Raw genomic sequence first — 15,355 nt, 5'->3', positions numbered from 1 at the left:
CTGACAATTTTGTCTCCTACAAAAATTGAAAATTAAAAAAAAAAGTGCCATCAATGTGTTTTAAAATTATTTTAAAATCAAACATAGCTTCGACTCATGAATATATACACACACACACACGATATTTCAACAGAGTTACTCTTCATCAAATTATCCCAAATGCACCCACATCTCTTCATCCTTGTTCAACCCCCTCAGATGTACTGTGTCATATTTAATAATCAATTTGGACTCTAGCCATCTGAGTTCCTTCACTCTATTACCTCCACGTTCAGATTTAGGAATTCTATCCAATGCACGATATCGTAAAAGGCCCACATTTTTATCATGTTTGTCTTTAAAATGCCTGGCCACTGGATATTGCCTGTCCTCATTTACAATTGCTCGAGTGTGTTTCAATATCCGTTTTTTAACAGGATGTATAGTACTTCCAATGTACACAAGCAGGCAAGGACAACTAAAGGCATATACACAATAATCTGATTTACATGTGAGATGTTTGGTAATTGTGAATGGTTTATGGTTGACGGATAATGTCACTTCTTTGCATTTAGGACTGGTCTAACAGGCTTTACATGATTTACATGGATAAAAGCCCTGTACAGGATTCGGGATTTTATCATCTGGTATCACATTACTGCATAGCAAATCTGATAGTGCATCACATTTTCTGTAAGTGATTTGAGGTTGTCCGCCTACAAATTTGCTTAATGTGGAGTCAGTGTTTAAGACGTGCCAATACTTCTTTAAACATTTACGCAATTCCCAAGATTGATTGTTATAAGAAGTAATGAACCTTAAAGGTTCTTCATCACTTTCTACCTTAGGTTTGCTTAACAATGTAGATGCTCGAGTGGAAATCCAATATGGATCTCTACATGGCTGCGGAGAAAGTGGTTTATAAAGCGAGGGGATGCCCACGTAAATTCCAGAGAATTTGGTCCCCATGGGTGAAGTACTACAAGCTAGATCTACCAGAAGAAGGGGAAAGTCCTCGCTCTGTCTCCGGGGGGGTCAGGATCAGGCTCTTAATAACCGCCTTCTTACCCTAAATCAGGAGCAAGGAATATGGGGGTTTAGACATATGTACCTGCATGATGATAATGGTGATGTGAATCTGTGTTTAGTATTGAAAAGTCTGCAACATTACTTATGGTCCATTGATGTAACTGTACGCTTGCTATTGATCACACATCTTGCGTTGACAACTTCTTTTCCCATCTGTAAATGTTGCTTTTCAGTGAAAAAAAATAAAAAATATAGTTTAAAAAAAAAAACAATGTAGATGCTCTGTCAATTTTAGAAACTTTCGACAGAATTTAAGAAAATGGATAAATGTCATAAACCTGCAGGTGGTAACCTTAAGAGTAACCAACTTAGGGCTATTAAAGAACTTCAAGACAACAAGTCTATAATTATAAAGAAATCAATCAATCAATCAAAGCTTTATTTCGACATATAATATCATAAAAGCACAATTATACATAAAGCACAATTCATGAAAATACATATTAAAAGCATGTCGTAAAAAAGTCTTTTTAAATACAATAAATGTATTACAAATGTATTAAACTTTAACAGCTTTGTGAATAAGAAAAAATAATCAACTTGATCTAGTTAACTTCTGCCTAACCAGCCATGCCCAGCCTAAGAACTTGGCCACCCCGCAGACTATGGTAGTATTAGCGTCCGTCTTAAGGATTCTCAATGCAGCAAGGTGGTCCCTCGTTCCTAGCTGCAGACAAACGGGCTTAAGCCATTTCTTTCTGGGTTTTACATATGCTGGTTAAACAAAGAAGAAATGGGAAATATTCTCAATAGCGCCCGGGCAATTTGGGCAATCCAGGGGAGTCTTATGTGGAGGATTCCACTTGCTGGTACAGTCGCGAAGGGGAAGAGTCCCAAACCTAAACTGGATAAAGAGTGATCTATCCTTGGGCTTCGTAATGAAGTCTAGATAGGGTTCCAGATGGGGCGTAAGCTTATGCTGGCGAAATGCCTCTGTCAGTCTGCCAGGATTTGGGTCTCTCAACTCCTGTGCATCAACCCATGCCCAAAAAGCTCTTTTAGTTTCCTCCTTGGAAAATGGTGCCCCAAAATCCCGATCGGTTGTGAGGCCTGTTGCCACCAGAAGCTTCTTTTTTTTTTTTTTTTTTTTTTTTGAAAACCTTTATTTCAAAATTCAGGACACAGCTATTCAGCCGACAGCCCGAAGGTTCGGCAGCATTGCAAGTTAGATACAGTGATGTGTCCCCAATGCAGTTCAAAGTGTAATGCAAAGGTCCAATTTTAAGTAAACACAGAAAAAACACACAACAAACCCCAGCAAGGCAAGGACATTGAGAGCCCATGGCGGAGGCCCCCAGGGGAGGCCGGACCCCACTCGTCTACTAAGTACAAGACTGTGTACGGAGGAAGAAGGGGAACAGCAGAGGCCCAGAACGGTTACTAAAACCAAACTGTGCTGGAAAGTAGGTCAGGGGGAAAGTTGTTCCTCGGGAGGTTCCAGGTCCGGGGCAAGACATATTCCCCCCCTGTATTGGTTCCACCGCCCCCAGATGGCATGCCACTTCCGGGGGCGACCTCTAGAGCAGTAGACCGTCTTCTCCCTAAACATGCTCCAATCCATGTTCTCCTTCCACGCGGTCAGTGTAGGGGGTCCCGAGGAGCCCCATAATCGCGCGATATCCCTTTTAGCTACCATGTTACCCAGAGTCACCCATTGGGTCTGCGCCTCATCGAGGTCAGTGGGCCCCCAGACGTTCAGGAGGCAGCACCGCACCTCCGGCTGTACCACAATGCCCGTCACCTCCCCCATAACTGCATGGACTCTCCTCCAGAACTCCACAATGACACCACATTCCCAAATGATGTGCAGGAAAGTACCCACCATACCACATCCCCTTCTGCACAGGCCGTCCTCCGAGAATCCCATGTGGACCAGCCTTGGCCCCGTCACATACACCTGGTGCAGTATTTTAAGCTGCACCAGCCTCAGACGCGACGGGATCGCAACCTCCTTAGGCGAAGAAACCGCTGACTGCCAGTCCTCATTATCCAACTCAAGGCCATCCCTGGTCCACTGTTCTCTCAGCCCCAATAGCAAGTCTGCCCGGACGTTTATCAACTTCTTATATATGAGCGAGATCGTGCTCTCGGGCATATGACCATCAAGGACTCGGTCTTCAAGGGGAGAGGACTCCGGCACCTTCTCACCCTCCACGAGGACTGATCGGAGGGCATGACGCAGCTGGATATACCTGAAATACTCTGAGGGCCCTAGCTCAAACTCAGTCTGCAACTCCTCGAAGGACTTCACCCTCCCCTTATGCAGCACATCTCCCATCTTGGATATACCTATCAGATCCCACTTATCAAAGCCCTTCGTATGCCAGAGTCTTCCCAATCTTTCCGATTCAAACAATGGGGTAGCGAGGGTTAGCCTATCCTTCCAGCCCAACGAGTCAGTCGCATCTTCCATACGCGCACCGCCACACCTGTGGGCCCCGTGAGGGACGAGTCTAAGGACCGCGAATACAACGCCCTGTAGTAGTTGCCGCCGCGCAGCAGCCACCTATCCATGGCATACCCAGGGCTGAGGGCAGGGCCATAAAACCCATGGTTGATCGCGCTCAGCTGCGTGGCCCAATAGTACCGTCGGATGTCTGGGAGCGCAATGCCCCCATCGTACCATGGGAGCGTCAACTTTGAAATAGCTATTCGCGGCCGCCCATCCCACAGCAACGTCCTTTGGAGGCCTTCGACCTCCCAAAAGTATTTGGCCGGTACCCAGTCCAAGGTGTTCTGGAGGGCGTAGAGGAAGCGGGGAAGAGACATCATTTTGAACAGGGCCGCACGCCCAACGAGGGAGAGCGGCAGCCTCCGCCAACCTTCCACATCTCGCCTCAAGCGTGCCAAGGGGGGGAGCAGATTCCTCTCATAGCGCACAGCAGGATCCATGGATATAAAAATCCCCAAATACACAAAACCCTGCTGGGCAACCTGTATCGAACATGTTCTAGGGATCGGTGGGACCTCGCCACTAAGAACGTACAAGTACGATTTGCCCCAATTAATCACAAGCCCCGAGTTCCTACCGAACGATGCGAGTACGTCACAGACCACTATAAGTGACTTCTTAGGTGAGGCAAGATACAGCAGGATATCATCGGCATAAAGCGAAATACGGTCCTCGTGATCAGGCGACCACCGAAGGCCCCGTATATCCGGGTGCCAACGTATCCACGCAGCCAACGGTTCAAGGGCGAGGGCGAACAACAGAGGCGACAGGGGGCAGCCCTGCCGAGTACCCCTACCAAGCTGAAACGGAGTAGATGCCCGACCATTCACCACAACATTCGCTAGTGGCCCCTCGTACAGCAACCGAACCCAACTCACAAAACCGCGACCGAAACCAAACTTGGCCAGCACGGCCCATAAATATGCCCACTCCACCGTGTCAAAGGCCATCGTGGCATCAAGAGATGCCACAACAGCCGGTTCACGCAGCGTGCCCGCCCTGGCGATGACGCCATGAAGACGCCTAAGGTTCAATGCTGTGTTTCGGTGCGGGATAAAGCCAGATTGATCCGGGTGGACCAAATCGCCAAGTACCCTAATCAAACGGGTAGCCAGGAGTTTGGCCAGAATTTTCGGCTCAGCGTTGAGGAGTGAAATGGGCCGATAGGAGGTGCATCTATCTCGGGGTTTACCCTCTTTATGTATGACCACGATCGACGCCAGCCGCTGATCCAACGGAAGGATCCCATCCCCCCGCGCCTCCAAAAACATGGCGCGCAGGTGAGGGGCGACCCTATCCGGGAACAGTTTGTACAGGTCGATCGGCAGTCCATTCGGTCCAGAGGCCTTACCCGAGTTCAACGCGCGAATCGCCCCCGCCACCTCGTCAACCGTGATGTCACCATCCAAATCGTCCCTATCTATGTCAGAGAGGCAGGGCAACTCGATATCACGGAGGAGATCAGACGAGTCCTCGGGCGGCCTGTCCGACACAGAGGAATAAACCCTATGAAAATACTCCGCGAAACACTTCACAATCCCCTCAGGTTCCACAATCGCCTCTCCCCCCTCTCCAATCAACTCTGGCACCACTCTATTGACCCGTTCTTTCCTGTCCAACCACGCCAGGAGTTTCCCTGCCTTATCCCCAACGTCATACAGGCGGCCCTGTTGTTCCCTGCTGAGGGTCTTAGCGGCGTTCGTCACCAGGTCCCTATACTCCGCCTGCTTCAGGCAAAGCTCATGCAATGAGGACTCTGTAACCTCCTCCTCCATATCCCCCTCAAGGGCCGCAATCTCCTCCTCCACTTGCCGCACCTCGCCATCCCTCCGATTCTTGGCAGCCACCACCAGGGAGAGGGCTTCCCCCCGAAGCACGGTCTTAAAAGCTTCCCACAGCGACACCGCCGAGTCCACGGTTCCCAGATTGTCCTTAAAGTAATTATCTACCTTCTTTACCAGGGCGCTGCGCATCTTGGGGTCTCGGAAATACCATGGGTTGATGGGGGCCACCCTCCCTCCTCCCTCCCGACCTAGATCCAGCCGGATCCACACTGGCGAGTGATCAGAGATACCGCGTGCCATGTGCCTCGCCTCGGATATCAACGAGGCATGTGCGGCCAGAGTGAGCAGGTAGTCAATCCTGGAGAGGCTACCATGCGCCCCGGAGTGAAACGTGTATTGACTCTGTGTGGGGTGCCGGAGCCTCCAGCAGTCTATCAGACCAAACGTATCCAGGAAGTCTGGAAGCCATTTCTGAGCCCCCCCTGTGTCCCTGGGCGGGTATCTATCCAACAGTCCGGAACCCACAGCGTTGAAATCCCCTCCCACTACCAGCATTCCCCCGGGAGAGTCAGCAAAGCCCTGCCCAGTTCAGCAAATGTGGAGGCCTGCAGGGCCGGCGGGACATAAACCGAAACCAAAACCAAAGTCCTTCCTTCCCACCGCCCCGCCACCGCCACAAACCTCCCCCTATCGTCAACAATGGTGGAGTCCACCTCAAAAGGCAACGATGCTCTAACGAGGATGCCCACACCCCTGGACCCAGAAGAGAATCCCGAGTGTGCAATGAATTTATACCCCTTCCTATTCAGGGCATAGCACGTATTGCCTATGAGATGCGTCTCCTGCAGCAGGACAACGTCTGGCATTGAGCGTTTCAAAAATTGCAAAACAATCCCCCTCTTGATGCGATCCCCCAAACCATTAACATTCCAGCTTATAACACTTAAGCCTCTACCCCCATCCTCAAACGCAAAGAGGCCCACCCCACACCCGAGGCGCCACCATGGAACAGCCCTGAGGATAATCATCATGCCTTGCAGAAATAAACCCCCCAACAACAAACTCAAAATCCCCAAAACTCCCCCCACCCTGCACCCCTGCTGCAGCTTAAAAAGCCCCCCCAACTTGCAGTGTGCCTGTCGCCCTACAAAAACAAAAATCTACAAAAAGTACCCTAAGGGAGGAAAAGAGCACCCCTCGTCCTCCCGCAACCCTCCACAGTTACTGCACTCTGTTCAAATCTTCAAGTATGGTTAAATCAAGTCAGGCCGGCTTTGAGATATCAGCCCTGTCCATCCCGGCCACTGTCTCCATGCTCGGCTGTGTCGTCCCCGGTCCGTCGCCGGGGCAAAGCGTCCAGCCATTCGTCGGCCATAACAGGAGAGTCAAAAAAGAATGTCCGATCTTCATGCACCACCCGTAGTCTGGCGGGGAAAAGCATGGCATACTTCAGGTCCAGTTCCCGAAGTCTCCGCTTCACCCCCAGGAAGCTCTGTCTCTGTCTCTGCACCTGCTGGGTGAAGTCCGGATAAAAATTCACCGACGCATTCTGGAAGGGGACTGGGCCCGTCACCCTCGAAGCTTGCAGGATAGCGTCCCGATCTCGAAAATGAAAGAGCCGGGCGACAATCGGCCGCGGCGGGGCACCCGCCTTGGGCCGCCCGCCCGGCACCCTATGGGCCCTTTCCACCGCAAAAAACTTTCCAAGGCCCTTAGGCTTCAGATGATTGAGGACCAAATCTTCCACAAGCAGGTCCGTCGAAGCCTCATCCGAGGACTCCGGGACCCCGATGACGCGCACGTTGTTGCGCCTGGACCGGCTCTCGAAGTCCTCCAGCCGGCGGGCGGCGAGGTCACTCTCGGCCCTCAGCTTCCGGACCTCGTTCTGCAAATCCGCGACATCATCAGTGAGGCCCGTGGTCTTGTGGTCCAGGTTCTTAACGCGTTCGTTTGTCTTGCCCAGGTCCGAGCGGATCAAATTGACATCCACCAGGATGGCATCCACCTTATGCGCCAGGGCCTCGAATTGCCTCCCCATCGAGGTCTGCATCCCATCAAGCGCGCCCATGACATCCTGCAGGGAGAGCTCCGGTGTCCCAGGCGAGTCCTCCTTCTGGGCATCCGGCGCCTGGCTCGATCCACTCGGCGATGTTTTCAGGAGGGCGTAGCGGTCCATACTGTTGACTTGGGAATACGTTCCCCGCCTGGTGGACTTAGTCTTCAGCCGATCCCCTTCTGCTTTGCCCGACATAATGGACTCCAGGCAGTCCAATGCAGTGAAGACCGTTCCCTCTCAGAGAGAGGAATAAGGAGTGAGCAGGTCCGCCTTGTGCTGCCAGAGTAGCCCGCCGAGCGTCCTTGGGGTTATAAAGCCACCCAGAGCTCTACAGTGTCCGGGCAGACAAAGGGAACGAAATCGAAAGTGAAAGAGCGAGGGCCTCCGTCCGACAGTTCATACCTCACCAGGCCGTTGTTGATCAACTAGGAGTCGGGCATCCTGCCAACTCTAGCCCCTGGCATCTCCGGGAGTTAGGCCGCAATCTTTCGCCAGTCGTAAGTCCGGTTCCCGATGGGCGATCCGACCGCGGGTAGCATCAATCGCCTCCCTGACAACTCAGCAACACGGTGCCATGCATACCATCAGGATTAGAGACAGGATAGTCGACGGAGGGCGCGAGGGTCTCGGGAGCTCTAAGCTCACGCGGCCATCTTGGTCAAGCGCTAGGCTCCTCCCCCACCAGAAGCTTCTTAATGTTAGTAAGCCAACCAATTTTGTGGGCACCTTGTAGATTCATGACCTCTCTTAGACCGTCAGCATAACTAGAGAGCTCAGGGGTGCGCCACAACCGCGCCCAATATAAGAGAGGACGTAAGGTGGCTAAATCTCTAATGGAGCGCCTACCAAAATCGCTCAATAGTGGTTTAGTCGGGGTTCCCCTTGGGAGTGATACAAGCTCCCTAAAGAACTTGTTTTCTCCGGTAGCAAGGGCGTCTACACAACAAAAGCCCCATAGTTCTGCACCATAGAGAGCACAGCCTACCGCCTTTGCAGCATATATATCCAGGACTGGGGCAATGGGTTTGGTAGTGGACGCACGTAGTTCCCTTCCTAAAACTCCTACTACCCGCCTATGGTTTAACACCATTTTATCAATGTGAGGCTGCCATTTGAGTTTGTCAGAGATTCTGATCCCCAAGTAGTCGAACTCTTTAACACGCTCGAGTGGTTTCCCATCCAGAGTCAAGGTGGATCTGAAGGATCTGGTTGGGTTAAAATAGAGGAGTTTAGTTTTAGAGGTGTTGATGACAAGACCCCTCAACATACAAAACAAAGAGAAGCGATCCAATAGCTTCTGCAATCCTGCTGGTGTTTTTGATATTAGAAGCGTGTCATCCGCAAAAAGTAGAGCGGGAACTTTGTCACCCGCCAGGGCAGGGACGTCAGCATTAGCTTCAAGCAGGAAAGAGACTACACCATTCACAAAAAGTGTGAAGAGTGTGGGAGCCAACACACAGCCTTGACGGACCCCTCTATTCACCGGGATTTTATCAGTTTTTTGCTCCTGAGACCCCCATCTAATGCGAGCAAAATTATCTTCATGCATCCGAATGAGAAGGTTCAGGATGTATGGTGGAATCCCCATCTCCTCCAGAATCAACCACAAGCGATCACGGGGGACCAGATCAAAGGCGGTCTTGAGGTCAATGAACGCCAGGTAAAGGGCGCCCTTGCCAATAGTGACCACCTTCCAATATAGGAGCACTAGCCTAAAAGCCTGGTCGATCGTACTTGTACAGGCTCTGAAGCCTGCCTGGAACTGTGTAATAATATCATTGTCATCCACCCAAGAGTGGATCCTCTCCAGGAGGACCCTACCAACCAACTTCTGTCCAGTATCTATAAGACTAATTGGACGGTAGTTGGCTGGGTCCCCCCTGGGGCCCCTCTTGTATATGGGAATTACTTCAGCTCCCTTCCAAGATTCCGGTACCGGTGAACCTTCCAACAAAGCATTGATGAAGATCACGAAATACGCAGCCCATCCATCAATATTGGCTTTGAATAAGTCACCCGGGATACCATCTGGTCCCAAGGCCTTAGCGGGTACAATCTTATTAATAGCTATCTCGACCTCTCTCTTCTCAATCCTGGAAAATAAGAACTGATCAGGATGAGCGGCTATGGTCCCCGCTCGGATGCAAGGGTCCCCCTTTTGCTCCCCCTCTACATATAGTTTCCTGAAGTGGTCAAACCATTCCCTGTCCGTAATATGGTTGGGAATTTGGTCCAGTTCGTGGCTAGTGGATCTTCTCACTATAGACCAGAAGAGCTCACCATTCTTTGAGTGACTCGCGGTTTTTAGACTATCCCAGCGCAGCTCTTCCCATTCCTTCTTGGCAGCTGCAAGGGCCTGTCTATATTGCAATCTTGCTTGCCGGTCCTCACCCGGGTTGTTAGATTTAATGGCAAGGACCAGGCTATCTTTTTTCAATCTGCAGTCCTTATTAAACCACTTATTTTCTGACTTGGCGCTTGGTTTGCATTTTTTACTATGGTCAAGAAACAAGGTGCCGATCGAATCTATAGTTTCCTCAAAGACTTTAACTACAGCAGCAGGGCCAACCTTATCCCTAGAAGCTGTGGAAAGCCTGAGGGTCTGGTCAGCAAGGATTTTTTCAAGAGTGGCTAATTTTGAGTTACACAGAATAAATTTAGGCCATTTGAGGAACCTGTTACAATTGGAAGGCAGAAGTGCCTTGGATATCATTTGCATTCCAGATGGAGGGGTTTTGTCACGATTACTCACCGGACCTCTGCCCCCTCGACATACTTACTGGAAGACGCCGCCCGTTGGGATCGGGCCGCGAACCAGTTCCGCGAGATGCGGGAGAAATGGGGGACTACCGCAGCCGCCACAGAACTACAACTCCCATCAGCCGGTGGGACGGCGACGCGCGCGCACAGGAAGTGACGCAGCGCGAGAACCGGGAAACCATTTAACCCGGCCAGCGAGGAGATACGCTCGCAGATTATCCTGGAGCTGACCTGAACCTCGTAGCAGAACCAACGTGGTGTTCCCCGGGTGCGGTAAGGGTGTCAGTGACACCGCCAAGAGTCCTTTCAAGCACACGTTCGTGCTGCCTTCGAATTTGGAACTGCCTAAAAAACCGAAATACTCCTTAGTGAGACTTTTGTAAATCCTTAAGCTGCCAGAGTGAGTGCGTGGAAGCGCTCAGAAAACGCTTGACATTTATCAGGTGGTATGACTTAAATACCACGCTGTGGAACTCATTGTACATCCTTATTTATGCCTTATCAAGAGTCAAAGCTCAACGCCTAATGTTATATGTGACGTCTACTATGTATCCATGATGTATGTGTGTGTTTGTGTTGTCTTCTAGCTGGGTGTATATAGAGTGGCCGCTAGGCTGCAGCATAAGACCTTCTTCCCCCAGTGAGGCCTACCAGCACACCCCTTCTGGTGGGTACATGTTTAAGCCCTATGACCAGAAACACAAGTATATTCAGCTGTTACACAAACGGGGGGAGTTTATATGTTGTTTATGTATCAACAGTCATGCCCTTGGAGTAACGTATACAGACCTGAGGCTTCCCTGAGCACCCTGCATCTAGCTAGCCTTGAAGAGGCTTTGACAAACCTAAATCGCCCTTCTTCTGGCAAAGCTAGACTTGGTTATTTTCCTTTACAGGTAGACCTAATTGTTTATGTGAGACAGTGGGTGATATTATTGTTTACGGTAAAGAAGTTAGTGTTAACAAAACCTGTGCTTCCTTTACAGATCTCCCTCCCCGCTGTTCCCATCCTTTCCTGCCCCTCGATTGATCCCCTTAAGCTTCCGTGCCTTCACGGCAACTCGGAATTGAGGTTGTCAATAGGGGGGCCCCCATTGAGCAACGAACCGATCCTGAGAGGCCTACGTAGGACCTGACAGAATAATCTGCCTAAAATTAATATACCTCTCCCGGTCGGTTCATTGGCACCATGACCACCCTAGAAGATGTGTTAGCCACATTAGTAACTCTCCAACAGGAGATTGCGGATTCCCGAAATGAGGTAGCAGCCTCTAGGGCTGAGACAGCCGCGCTACAGGACTCCGTAAATAGGCTACAGCGGAACCCCTTTGACGCCCATGTAGGGCGTGGAGCGAGCGGTGGGGTGTTCCAGTTTGGAGCCTCCGCTACTCCAACGCCGTTAACTGTGGAAATACCCACTCCCATTCCTTTGGCTGCCCCGGAACGTTTTCAGGGAGACGCAACTAAAGTGCAAGTCTTTATGACGCAAATATTGTTGCATTTTTCGTGCAAACCAAAAGCCTTTCCTACTAATCAAGCCAGAGTGGCCTTTATGATATCATATCTAACAGGAGAAGCCGCTCAATGGGCTGTGCCTTATGTGCGCCGAGACGACCCCCTGTTATATGACTGGGAGGAGTTCAAGAAAGAATTTGAGACTGTATTCGATCGCCGAGCGGCCTCGTTTACATCGGATAGAGAGCTACTAGAATTAAGACAAGGGAGTAAGGACATAGTTACCTATGTTAACACCTTTCAGAGGCTGGTGGCCGAAACACAGTGGCCTGAGGAAAAGAAAGGGGCGCTCTTCTATCAAGGATTAAAAGACGATCTCAAGGACGTTATAGCCCAGATAGACCCCCAACCCTCCACGTGCATAGACCTCATCAATCTGGTATTGAGACTAGATTATCGGTTAGGAGAACGGAGAGGGGATAGAAAGAGGGTAGAGAGACCACCCATGCGCTTTGACCGCAACAGGGGCCTAGGCGGTGGGCCGGGAGCTCCCGTAGAACCTATGGACATAGGGACCGTAAGGGCTCCGCTGACACCAGCTGAGAGAGACAATAGACGAAAAGCAGGTCTATGTATGTATTGTGGGAAGAAAGGCCACTTTGTCCGGGAGTGCTTGGCCAAACCCAAAACTGGATTTGGGGTGGCGAAATCACCAGGACACACTACTGAGGAAAGTAAGGGAAACTAATACACTCAGGGACAGCCGAAGGGAACTCCTTGAGTGGTATTCGTGTCCCTTCGTTATCGAAACAGACGGTATACACTCCACAACATATGTTTCTCCCGATACACCTCAGAACCCCCAAAGGTTGGCAACCTATAGAAGCCATGATTGATTCAGGAGCCACAGGGCTATTCATGGACCAAGGGGTGGCTTTAAGCCTGGGTCTCATGTTACTGGCCAAAGACCATCCCGAGGAGGTTTTGGCGGTGGATGGAAAGAAATTGAGCACGGGTCCCATTGAATACCACACCAAACCTTTGTTAATGCTGTGCGAACATGACCATACCGAGACGGTGCGGTTCAATGTACTCCAGGCTCCGCAATACGGAGTGATACTGGGGCTCCCCTGGTTAAGACTGCATAACCCGGCTATTGATTGGAAGGAAGGCAAGGTGAGGTTTAACGGATCATGGTGCAAGGCTCATTGTATGGGCATTAGTCAGGAAAAAAAGGTAACCCCGCTCTCCTCCCATAGCTTAGCGACGGCAGCGGAAACAGATGTTCAACTTCCCTCTTGCTATGCGGATTATCAAGACGTGTTTTGTGAAACACTGGCAGACACTTTACCCCCACATAGGCCTTACGATTGCCGCTTAGATTTGGTACCTGGGGCGTTGATACCCTGTGGACGTTTATATGCATTAACAGAGGCCGAGAACACATACTTGCGGGAATATCTGGACAAGTACCTAGAGAATGGGTTTATCCGTCCCTCAAGATCCCCGGCGGCATCTCCTCTCTTTTTTATCCCTAAAGCCAACGGAGAAAAGAGGGCTTGTATAGACTACCGCGCCCTAAACGATATCACGATAAAAAACAGGTACCCCTTACCATTGATCCCTGTACTTTTAGAACAGGTCAAAACAGCAGTGATATACACTCGGCTTGACTTAAAAGGGGCGTATCACCTTGTGAGGGTAAGAGAGGGGGATGAATGGAAGACTGCCTTTCGTACACGATATGGTCTGTATGAATATACCGTGATGCCCTTCGGACTGTGCAATGCTCCCGCAGCCTTTCAATACTTCGTGAACGAGGTGTTGCGGGAGTACTTGGACAGATTCGTGGTTGCCTACATCGATGATATCCTCATCTACTCTTCATCTGTTGAGGAACATCGGGTGCATGTCTGTCAGGTCTTTGAGGCATTACGCAAAAACAACTTGTATTGCAAACTCAGCAAATGCGAGTTTCATGTGGATAAGGTGGAGTTCTTGGGGGTAATGCTAACACCCACCGGGCAAGAAATGTCCGATAGAAAGATCTTGGCGGTAAAAAACTGGCCCACACCTGCCAACGTGAGAGATGTCCAATGTTTCCTTGGATTCGCGAACTTCTATCGCAGGTTTATCAACGGATTCTCTAACATGGTGGCACCCATTACAGCCCTATTGCGAAAGAACGTATCGTTTTGCTGGTCTATAGAAGCAGAGAAAGCCTTCCAAAGCTTAAAAGACGCCTTTGTTACCGCTCCGGTGTTGACTCACCCTGACCCCGAACGTCCCTACATTGTAGAGGCGGACGCCTCTGACGTCGCCATAGGAGCTATTCTCTCACAGAGACATAAGGTCACCGGACAATTACATCCAGTAGCCTATATGTCCAGGAAGCTAAACCCCGCTGAAACCCGGTACACCATCGCGGAGAAAGAACTTTTAGCCATCAAAGAAGCCTTCATGGATTGGAGACACTGGTTGTTAGGAGCCAAACATGTAGTCACGGTCTACACTGACCATCGCAATTTGCAGTTTATGCGATCCACCCGCATGTTATCTCCTAGACAGTTGCGCTGGATGTTGTTTTTCTCCGAATTTCACTTCATAGTGACGTATCGTCCAGGGACGGAAAACAGAAAGGCCGACGCCTTGTCTAGGCAAACAACCCCCTTAGAACCTAAGATAACAGCGCAGCAGGCAATTTTGGACCCACAAAAGGTCATTGGAGTACTACACACGGATGCCTTCCTACACAAAATAATCATAGGAAGCAAAACCAGTTACTGGAGAAAATGGTTGAAAGAGCATCCACAATGGAGACTCCGCCAAGGTCTTCCGATGAAAGGCAACCAATTGCTTATACCAAACCGGTCCTTACGTGAGGAGGTGTGGCAGATGTGTCACTCTACACCCAGCGCTGGCCATAATGGTGTCAGAAAAACACTTGACCGAATATCATGATAATTTTGGTGGCCCTCCGTAGTGAAAGACACCACGGATATGATAAGGCGCTGTGAGACGTGCGCTAAGGCCAAAACAGATCATGGGAAGACGCAAGGTCTCCTGCAACCTCTCCCCACACCTATGAAACCATGGGAAACCATATCCATTGATTTTATAGTGGGTCTTCCAAAGGACCAAGGCTGCACCTCCATAGTGGTAGTGGTAGACAGCCTCACCAAGATGGGACATTTTATCGCGTGTGCCAAAGAACCAACTGCAGGGCACTTAGCCAAGTTACTTCTGGTCCACATCATCAGACTTCACGGACTCCCGGCAAATATTGTTTCGGATAGAGGCCCTCAATTTACAGCTAAATTTTGGAAGGAGTGGTGTAAGGCGTTACACATGAAGTCCTCCAAATCAACCAGCTTCCACCCCCAATCCGATGGACAAACGGAGCGACTAAACCAGAATCTAAAGCAGTATCTACGATGCTATGTCAAAGACAATTCGGATTCCTGGGTTGAATGGCTCTGTTTGGCCGAAGTGGCATACAATAGCGCCAAGCACCAATCTACACAGTACACCCCCTACTATAGCAACTATGGCTTTCATCCCCGTTTTACTTCATTGATCCACCCGGTGGTAGGGCCTGAGGTACCGGAAGTCGGTACCCGAACCAAACATATCCGAAAGGTTCTACTGAGCACCTACAAAAACTTGGTAAGAGCAAAAATAACGTACAAGACCATGGCGGATAAGCACCGTAAACCAAATCCTCCTTATCAGCAAGGTGATGTTGTATGGTTATCCACCAAACACATACGATTCAGGAGA

Source organism: Triturus cristatus, chromosome 4_2 (assembly GCF_964204655.1).
Source record: "Triturus cristatus chromosome 4_2, aTriCri1.1, whole genome shotgun sequence".
Lineage (NCBI taxonomy): Eukaryota > Metazoa > Chordata > Amphibia > Caudata > Salamandridae > Triturus > Triturus cristatus.
Note: the sequence above shows the minus strand (reverse complement) of the source record.